Raw genomic sequence first — 11310 nt, 5'->3', positions numbered from 1 at the left:
AGGAAGGAAGGAAGGAAGGAAGGAAGGAAGGAAGGAAGGAAGGAAGGAATAGAAAGAAAGAAATTTCAGTTTATAAATTTGTACATAGCCTTGCTTCAGTGGGAGAGCGGTTCAACTGTTACAACATTCTGCATTACATCCTCAGCATATATGCTCAGCATATAACATTGCTCTGCTGCTCAGATTATGGGGGTATAGTGTTTTTACAGATTTAACCTCTGACCCATAAACTGTCCCAGTACAGATTAGAATTGTGCATAATCCCTCTTTTCCTCTCCTGCATGGTCATGGTGGCTTTCTCTGTGTGGGTTTATGCGACCTTAGTAGATAAATCTCAGTATTGGTTGTATGAAATATTTTTTTTATCTAATACATGCAAATAACTTTAATAAATAAAGAATTGTGTCCTAAGCAATATTACAATTGCGTTTTAATTGCAAATTTGAAAAATTTTAAATGATGCATGTTAATATTTAAATTTACCCGCTGCAACTTGAACTCCTATTCTGATTGTGGAGGTAAGTGTCACTGAGTTTGTAGAGAGATGATTCTAGGATACTTGTGGAAGGTAGTGGGAATATGAGGAAGGGCGTTTATTGGCCTAATTAACAAGGTATGTCAAAAGTGAGAAGAAATTGTCATTACTTTGGATTTATGATGATTATTAAGCCAGCCATTAGATTCTGTTATTTAATGTGTAAATAAACACACCTATTATTATATCATGATTTTAAAATTATTTTGATAACTATATTTCAATGCAATGTATTTTCTTTGAATTGTTTGTATTTCATATTGTACATTTTAAAACATTATACTGAGGAAGAGTAACAAGCTTCACCAGACTGCCAAAGCAGTCATGACAAAAAAAGGTTTTTTTTCCAATGGTGAGCCATGGCTATAATTAACAAAGGCCAGATTTCTTGGAAAATTGAAAGTGGAGTTGTTCAATTTTTATACCATTGAACTATCATCTAAAATTTGGGCCACACAATATGCATACAAAATGAACATGCTGGTCTGTTAATGTAATTTTTGAAAAGTTCAGTTTATACTTTTTCTTTTATGTGTGAAATAAGAATATTGTCCTCAGAGTCTTAGTCTGGGAGTCCAGTTCTTTTTCTGCCACAGAAGTCTCCTGTCTCAGAGAAGTCCCTTAAAATTCTGTGGTTTCTGGATTTCACATCTGTAAGGTACAGAATGTTGTGGGGGCAGAGCTGGAAAATCCCCTTGAGGGCCAGGAGTCTCTGGACTGGGACACTTTATAATGTTTCCAGGGAGCCAATTTCTGGAAGCAATTAGTCAGTTTATAAACAAATTCTTTTGACTTGAAGGCTCAAGTTACGTATTGGCAGGAAATGTTTGAATAATTGACTCAAATGAGTTTAATTGGTTATAAGAGAGTGTTTTGTTTCTTTGGATGATGTAATTACTGCCTGTGTTGAGTTCCTGCAGGAATGATTTAAATGTTGGATGTATTTGAATTACGTTGGTTGTACAAGTGTGCATTTGATATCTGTGAATTTGTTTAGTTCTCCTTGATGTTCTGAGTGCCCTGTGACAATGGGCAGTTATTATCTTGCCACACTATTAAGGCACCAAGTCTTCACCGATTCCCCTATGAAAAGAGATGTGAGATCACCTGAAGGAGATCTGTCGATGCCTCTCTCCTACAAGGAATCTTCTGCTGGGGGGCCCTATGCCAGTTGGAAGACCAGGCCTCCCTCAAGCCTGTTAACCTGAGAACTAGTCACATTCCATTCTCTCAGTCCTTCCTCCGGAACTTGGCAGGAGCTTCAGTGGAGATTTAAGGGTGGTGGTAACTAAGCTGATGGGAGTGCAACTGAACCATTGGCAGCAACCAACACTATGGTATGGGGAGTTGCAGGTAACAAGCACCTGGTGGCAGGGTCAAAGCCAACAAAGTTGACTTCTACAGATTTAGGTTGAGGCCAATCTAATATACCAATCAATAAGAGGTAGGCTTCACTATCCTTCCAGAATTCTTTTTCTGTGCTATAATGTTTTACAATCATATAATAGCAGCATTTGATGACTAAGAACCTTTAGCCATAGTTATATAGTGTAATGACCCACAGCTTTATGCTTTTTATATGTAGAGAAGTGGAAGTTCCAAAAGGTTAATCCTCTAGCAAGTCACTATAAAAGTTAGAAATAGGATAGCTAGCATGAATGGGTAGTGAACAATTTCTTTCCTTTTTTAAGAAACGCAAGTGAAAGCATTTCATATCACTGAAGGTTGACCAACATGCAGAAAATAACTTTTAGTTTGTTTTTTGGAATGAAGCATAGAGGATATCTGCCTCGTTTACCTCACCATGAAGCCCAGAGGACCACTGGTAGCAAATAATCTAGTAGAGGTTATTTTGTTTCTTGCCTACCTTACCGATATAAATTTTAAGATTATATACTTGGGATATGTAGTAAGAGTACACAAAAATCTAATTATCAGTTATTGCAATGAGAGGAGAAGTTTCTTTATTTCACGGATTCTTAAACATTTTTTTTTTGTCATGACTACTTTGGCAGTCTGGTGAAGCTTGTTACTTACTCTTCCTCAGTATGTTTTTAAATGTGCAATATAAAATACAATTCAAAGAAAATACATTGCATTGAAATATAGTTATCAAAATAATTTAAAAATCATGATATAATATTATGTGTGTTTCTTATTTATACATTAGATCACAGAATCTAATAGCTGACTTAATAATCATCATAAGTCCAAACTAATAACAATATACAATATTTTAATATAACTGCAAGAATTGCAATGAGAAATCAAAATATGGGTAAATTCCATCTGTGACGAAGTTACAGGTACTACTGTTAGGGCTGTGGTTTGGTATCTACATTCCTATTTGAATGAAAGACTCAATTTCAGTTAAATGATTGTGAAGGTAAATTATGTAATTTTATTTTTTCAAGTTTAAGGACCCTTTGAATTCTACCCCTGGACCTTTCTCTGTGGATTCAAGATGAGGGACTCGTTCTTTGCTCGGTTTTCAAGTCATCTTTCATCATTTGCATCTCTGAGGTGGTGTTCCAATGTGGTTTCAAATAGGGGGCAGACTGAGAATCGAGCGGAGTCGGCAGATGATGGCATTCAGATCACAGGCTGGGTGAATCCTAGATCAAAGTATAAAGTAATAATTTTTTTTCTGTCCCATTCACTATCCTTTCTGCATAATCTTTGTCCAACTCAGGTGCCCTGTGCTTCTGAGCTATATGAACAATTCAATGAAATGTAATCATTAGTGACAGTGCTTTAGCTTTTACATGGCCTTATTAAGTGTGTATATTTACAAATAGTCTACAAGGAAATGGCACTATTTAATCCAAAGAACTCCAGTGTCAATGATGGATTTCTGGGTTCTTTGGTACCTGGGTAGATGGATAAAGGGATATTTTTGTCCATTACTTGTAACTTTCAGTTACCTTTGTGTTTGACTGTTTCTCTTGCCTACTCATAAGCCTCTTGTAGGGGTTTTATTTGGCACACAGGGGAAGTAGTTCTTTTTCAGTTTGCTCGTAGTTCTGCTTATCCTGGCAGTAACATTTGCTTAGGGGCAGGAAAATTCTCCTTCAAGATGAACATCTCATTTGCAGCTCTGTCATTTGAGGTGGTAGTCATTTGTATTTTTTAGAGGAATGATTTCATTCATATGAGTGAACAGATGGGTTAATAAAGCTGTCTGAAGTTGTAACCTGCTTCACAAGCTATTTCAGGGACATCCATCATGGTGTCATGATGCTGAATGCTCTACTACCAATAGATTATAAGCACCTTGAAAACCAGGGTTAAACCTCATCCAAACCAGGTCCTTATCAACACAGAATAGAGAAGTATGCTTTACTTCTAGGCTTTAAGAGGTAAAAGTGTTACCATGTATGTTGCTTTCATGTAACATAGAGAAAATATTTAACTATGATGATGAATTAATTTCATAAAAAATAACTAAGATCATTTCTGTGCTATTTTATTCTAAATGTGTTTGCTTATTTCCTAATTTCTCTAACTGTAAAATGGCTTTGGTATCTTGAAAGAAACGACATAAATCTAAACACTCTAAGAATTGACACTCTTCGTGTTTTAGGTAAAAGGATGCTTTTAAAATTTGTTGTTTTAATTATGTTCCCCAGCTTTCTTACTTTTTGTAGTGAGCTTGGTTTTGTTTTATGCTTCATTGCAGTATATACACTGAGATTTGTTTTGAAGCCACACAGGAAGGGAAGATAAGAAGACAAGGAGGAGAGGCTGTCGTTTTGCTGGACGTCTACTAGGCTCAACTGTCAGAGTGTATACAGCATGCACCACTGATGCTTGATAGTTTAAGGCAATGGCTTTGAGACCTAGCTGTGCGTTAGAATAACTTAGGGAGCTTTTAAAACATACCATTTATATCAGAACTTCTGCTGTTGGGGCTTTGTCTTTGGTATGTATAAAAAAGCATTCTAGGTGATTCTAATATGCAGCCAGTGTTGAGAATTATTAGTAAAATGAATGTGAATGATCCATGAACTCAAATGGGTAAGAATCAGAACTCAATTTTTTTTTTTATTCCTAACTTCAATTTTGCTATTAACCTCATTTTTTCTTATGGTTTACTGAATTCCGTAGTGTGACGTTCTTACACAGTGCAAAATTTGGGGGAATCAGAGGAGACTCTTTATTTGTAGATCATCTATCCATTGAGGTTGCCATTGGCACTTTGGGTCTCATGTTGTGGGATGCTTGGAGCATTGGCATGTGGCACTAAGTGATGTGGCACTAAGGCTAGGACTAAGGGGGTGCCACCAAACTTAGTATTACATAAATCATATTTTAATGCAAAATTCAAAAATCTAAATTAATATAAACAAATTCATGATCAATAATATATCAAAATTTTAAAGAAAGACAGGATTCGTACAGCCTCTATCGCCAGCCCCTTTCCTTGTTGAAAATACAGCCTCTCTAGCAACACTGAATTTTCTTCCTGCCTGTCTCTCTACTTGAGGAAAATTTGATTTAATCTAAGAAAAAATTCTTTTGCTTTCATGTTTGTATATTTGGCTTGATCTCTTAAGGAGTATTTTCTCTTATCCCTGTCCTCAAAATGGGCTTAGACTTTTGGAAGCAAAATATATGAAGAAAAGCATTTAGCAGTCAGCTTTCTTTAAAAAAAAAAAAAAATTTGCTATGCCTCTTTTCCCTGTCACTGAGTACAGAATTTACTACTTGAGGTATGTGTGAGTGTGCATGCATGTAATATGTGTGTGTGTGTGCACATGTGTGTATATGGGGGAAATAGGAAACCATATGTTTCTTCCTTCCTTTCTTCTTTCTTTGTTCTTCTAAATAAAGGCAAATTGGTGGGGGACACAAAACATTTTTATTATTTCTCAAAAATTCTGGTTCTTGTTGTCATCAAAGTGCCCTCTCCCCTATACCAAGTATTTCTTGGAGTATGTTTTACGTAGGTACCTCGTCAGAAAGTTCAACCCAGCAGGGCACTGCCAACGCATCAGAAGTGTCTGTGGCATCTGCTGCCCTCTCAGGTGTTGTGATTTGCATGAGAGAATACTCAACTTTCAAACTCTACATTTTGCTTTTGAGGAATTTTATTTTTAAGTGTATGTCTCTGTGTCCAGAGCCCTATGTGGAAACATGTCCTCCATCTTTCTCTCAGAAGGACTTCATGGTCTAGGAAGAGTCACTATCTTGTTATTAATATTGCTTGCTTCTGTTACCTGGGTGTTCTTAAATAAAAATTTCCTTCTCCTTTGACCACAAATAAGAGCCACACAGGAATTCACTCTGGCAAATTGAATTCTCTCAAGACGCCCCTGTATGAGAATGTCTGAGCACTGGCAGTTCATCTATCTTGGCTTTAAGCTCGACGCTCTTGTTCTCTCATATTCAATATTTGATTTCTCAGAAAACTTTGTCAGCTCTAACTGAGGATATATCCAGAGTTTTTCCAGTTTTCACCAATTCTGCTGTCATCCTTGGTCCTAGTCAGCATGATCTTCCTCTGAATAACTGCAGTCGTTTCCTAACTGGCTGAGGGCAGGTACTGCTAATGCTCATCTATATGCATATTCTTTCTTCTTATTCAGCACGCCACTTGTCTACATTTCCCAGACCTGTCGCATGTAGGTGGCGCTGTATGACTGGTTCTCACCATTGAAATGAGAGGGGATGATGCCTGTCTCCTCAAATGGAGGAGTGTGTGTTCCTTTCATACTCTCTTTCCACATCATGCAGCTGAATGGGGAGAAGAACCTGGAGCACCTGGGGGAGAGCAAGGGCGCGAGAAGTCCTGGTGCTCCGAATTACTCCATGGATCAGAATCATCACATCGACCTGCATGGGGCTTCGTGTGAGTAAGAAATAAAATTATTGCACAGATAGCTGCATGGCTTGGTGCCTCATCTTCTCAGCAACATCCTTCCTGGCCACGCTGCTTAATAGTTAACTCCTAGTCTTCTTCAGTGCTCCATTTTTTTTTCATAGTATTTATCACCAGATAAAATGTGTTATTGATTTACTTTATTTTCTGTCAAAAAAATTAAATCTCCTACTCTTAATTCTGAATATGTGGACTGTTTTTTTATCAAATAGAGAATGAAAATCTTGTAACTGTTCATATCTCTCCCCCCTTTTTATTAGCTCTAATGAACTCAGGAGAATTTGTGTAATATCTATCTAAGGAACTGTGTACTAACTCCTCCTGATTGTCTTATTATTCAGTCTTCATTACCTTTCATTCTGATTTATTTAAAAATTAAATTTAAACATTACTGGCTTATATTTATTTTTTGTTCCACATCTCTTTTGAAGTGAGACAAGTTAAAAGAATTTATCTTTTTACTTCCTAAAACCAGCAAAATTTGTGCACATAGACATCATTAAAAAGAAATTTAATAAATGTAACAAAAATGTTTTTTAAAAAACCTACATTCTATTTATTTTTTGAGGTTTACATTTTATTATTATAAAAAAAGCATCTTTTCAAATGAATACCATTTCCATTTGTTTCAACATTTGTCGATTTAGCTTGAAAATATTTGAGGCATATTTTAGGGTGGGGGTGGGAATTAAAGAGCAAAGCAAATCCACTCTAAAAGGAAATTATAGTTCTAGTCTGGATGATGCTGCTTGCTTTCCATTTGCCCTGACCCTAGGCAGTCTTGTGATTTTCTCCTTGTCTAAAAAGACCTCACAACTTTGTTGAGGGCCTAGGTTCCCATCTTTGCTCCTCCAGCAACTGAATGACAAAGAGTAACTCATTCTTCCAGTCCACACTTTAAAACAAGGAGGAGTTGGATTAGCTCAGTGGTTCTCAAGGCCAAAGTCAGCTTAAGTGACCTGAGGCAGAGCTTTAAAAAAATATCAATCCCTGGGCCCTAATCCTAGAAATTCTTATTCATTATATCTGACCAAAATAAATTGTTTTATTTTTAAAAATTACTTTTTTATTGCAATAAATATTTGGGCGTGAAACCCAAGTACTAATATATTTTTAAAAAGCTCTCCATATGATTCCCTTGTGCAGCCAGAATTGAGACCATTGTCTGCCTAAGATCTCTCCGAGCATTGACATCCTGCGATTGGGAGGATAATTTATGTCTAACTGTATAGAAAATAAAATCAGAAGCTCTAGGTTGATAGCCTCTTGGCGGTTATGTTACATGCTGCCACTAGATGGCGGAGGCAATTTTTAGATGGAGGAGATTCTGGTACTTTGGGATTTTTGCTTTCCCTGAACAATATCCTTGAGACACCTAACTTAGGGAGCTTTGTGGGGACATGACACTTTAGTTCCTTTCCTTGAGCTAGAGGCGCAGAAGGTGCAGCTGTTTTGCTTGACAAGTTGATAGAGAGAGACTCATTAAATAAACGTGCTTTAGTCGGAAGGGAGAAAATGAACGCCTGCATAAATATTAGCTTGCGTTTTTCTTATTATTTCTAGCAGGTGTGTGCTTCTTACCCTTCTCATATTTTTCCTTCTTCTCTGTCAGTGGCCTCTCTTTTCCTTTCTTTCTCCGCTTTTCTTGGTTTCTGCCTCTAATCACTATGTATAATCTGGTTATAATAACTAATAATGGATTAAATTTTATTTTGCTACCTTTGTGGTTGATAAAAATTTTAGGAACCTAAAAGTTACTCAGACACAGCATTCTTAGAAAAGTGAACATATTCAGGTTACAATGGGAAAATTCTTATTCAGGGGACTTTGAATAAGCAACAGCTGTGGCAGCATCAGCCAAATCCAGGAAGAAAAAAAGAATTTTATGCCCTATCAGAGAAAAACAGTCAAAATCCTCTTCTTTTTTTACAGCGCAATTCGGGTGATGGCCAAAGCATTGGGTGTACATGTAAGTAAGGATTTTTCACAATAATCGGGTGTGCTTCTCTGCTGCTTTTCATTGGAAGATGTCAAAACGTACTTGCTGCTTTATTCTGCATAGCTTCCTCTTTCCCCTAGGCTTTCAAAATGGAAGATGTGTTGTGATTTTATTTTTCAAAGAGATTGCATTTCTTCCCTGGCTTTGTTCTAGCCCAGCTGCTTGTTATTCAGGGAGATGCTATGGTGCCAGGATATACCACTGTGCTTTCTTCTTCTCTGAGTGACATATACTGATGGGTCACTGCCTGGAACAGTGGAGCAAAGCATGGTGTGTGCCCATCCATGAAGATCCCTTGTTGTTTACTCTTCTCTGGTTTCCATCTGGCAGCATTAGATACCAGTCTTCATTTAAAGAAAAACAAAACAACTAACTCCACAAAAAAAAAAAAATGCAAAAACAAACAAAAATACAAAAAGTTTTTTCTTTAAATTAATAGTTAATGTTATTAATATATATCATTTAATATGTCATTTGAACCTCAGATCAACCTCATGACCTCAGTTCTATCATTATTCCAATTTTACAGATGAGGAAGGTAAGTAAAAGCAGGGTTAAGTAAGTTGCCCAGTGCCACACAGCTGATAAGCAGCTGAATGAAGCTCCGAGCCCAGGCAATCTGACACCAGAGACCATGCTCTCTTAACCTTACATCCAAGATCTAAAGGATAGGTTCTCCAGTTGGATAGTCATTATGAAAGGGTGTATTCCTTGTTAATGTGGCTATATTTCCTTTGGTATAAGATTGAATAGAAGCTCAAAATCTTGTTTTTCCCCATACTGGAGGACCTAAGAACATTCTTATATGACCACTTCCTACTGGTGAGGCAATCAAGAGGAGGGAAACTTCCTTCTTAACTGTGATTGCCATTGTGCAGCGTGTCTACAGAACCTAAATAAGTTTAGGAAACAAGCAATTGGGAGGAAAATCCTTGTTTGTTTCTTGCTGACTCGCTTCTGAGTCACCTGAGGGGCAGAAGATTGGCTTCTTCAACAGATGGCATCTGGAAGTTTTTTCCCACTAAGCCATATACTACCTTCTCTAGGTTATTAGAAATCTAGAAAAAAAAACATAATCACTCACCTTAGAAGAGTGCTTTCTTAGTGTAATTCATGTAATTTGGGGCATGAAGAGAGCAGGCAGTAGTATTCTGAATGAGTTACTTCCGGGGGCATATAATAGTATTGTGAATGGGACTCTAGGCGGAAGAAATTCATTTAATCATTAGGGCTTTGAAATCTGTTCAATTGACATATCATGAAGTAACTTTAGCCATTTAAAAGAGAAAAAGAACACAGCCCTTGCACTTGAAGAATGATAACCTCAGTGGGAGAATCCAGGAGTCAGCATCACTGGGCAGACATCCAGGGGAGTTGACAAAGGGAGACTTAGTATTCAGCCTTTCACGAGTCCATGAGCAAAGCTCGAGACTTAGAAATAAGCCCACATCGCACTTTGGGTCAAACTTAATGTGACATGGGTAATATGGTGCATGAATAGAATACCATAGAAAGATTTTTAGAGAGGCTGTTACCCTATTGGTTGAGGTCAATACCGATTCCTTAGTGAGGAAGGACTAGAGACTAAACTCAAAACTGACTGATATTTTCACAGTTTGGGGCATATATAGTATCCCGTATGTACTTTTTCATTTATACATTGTAGTTTTGATGATTCTCCACAAAAAAATCAGTATAATTCTCTAGTTAAAGAATGCCTTTAGGTTTTATTGTCTGTGAGCCCTTGTACCATGAGTCGTGCTGTTTCAGATTGATATTCGATTGCCTCCTGGCATATTCTGAGGATCCATAGTCAGCTCAAATTGAACATTATCAAAACTAAACTCACCATCTTTCCCCTAGAATTCTTCATTCACCTGGAAACCATATTTCAGAGGATGACAAAACCAGCTACTTAATTGCTCAGACCTGAAATATGTACGGTACCATTTCACACTATTCTCTCTCACCCCCTTATCCAATCAATCTACAAGGTCCGTAGTTACTGTCTCATAATATGTCTTGAATCTATCTTCTTCTTTTCCCCAGTGTTTTTTAAGTTGAAGATCTTATCACTTCTTATCTCTATAATTGTCTTTCTGTTTCCTCTTTGACCGTTTTCCAGTGTGTCTTTCTCTTTGGTTCAGTAATTTTTCTAAAATGCATACCTGATCATTTTGCTTAAACTTACAATATTTTGTAGAGAGGAAATGAAATATTTCATAAAAAAATTTTGGTCCTGCATTGTTAATGACACTAACCTAAGGAAAACCTGGGAACAAATGCATTGAACTTTTCTCCCAAATTCCTTTAATTTTGTCTTCTTGCTGTGATAATACTATTCTCAGCAGTTAAAGGTCTAGTTTATCAAAGATTAATATACTTTATTGGTGCATAATCTTCAAAGAGAGTCTTAAGGTCTCTGAACCAGAAAGCCAGCACTGAGATGGGTCAGAAGTCCAGGGTGTGCTCATGTATATGACTTATGGTAAGGTAAAAGTTTCTATTTGTCAGCGATAAGACAGGTAAGCCAAGTGCAGCCCCATTCATAAATTTGGTCTGGGTCAGATTCGATTCATAGATAGTCAACCAATAGAAGTGTGAATTACAATTGTTAGTGGCCTTGAATTGCCCCACCTTGGGTCCTGGGAAATCAATGTAGCTTTGTTCAGCAGTATCTGCCTGAAAGGACCGTAAATCAGGAGTTTCCATACAAACCTTTTATTGCCAAGGTAATGGTAAAGAAAAATGATAGCAGTTATTCCATTTACACAGTTTAGTCTTTTTTCTTTCTCACTGGTGTTTCTTTCAATTTCCTTTCCTTTTTTTTTTTTTGTATCTGACTAATGGGAGCATACAGCTTTTGATTTTTTTTCTAGAGAAATATGTAATACA

This window comes from Pteropus vampyrus, unplaced genomic scaffold (genome assembly GCF_000151845.1).
Source record: "Pteropus vampyrus isolate Shadow unplaced genomic scaffold, Pvam_2.0 Scaffold42, whole genome shotgun sequence".
NCBI classification, from domain to species: Eukaryota; Metazoa; Chordata; class Mammalia; order Chiroptera; family Pteropodidae; genus Pteropus; species Pteropus vampyrus.
This window is presented reverse-complemented; position numbering follows the sequence as displayed.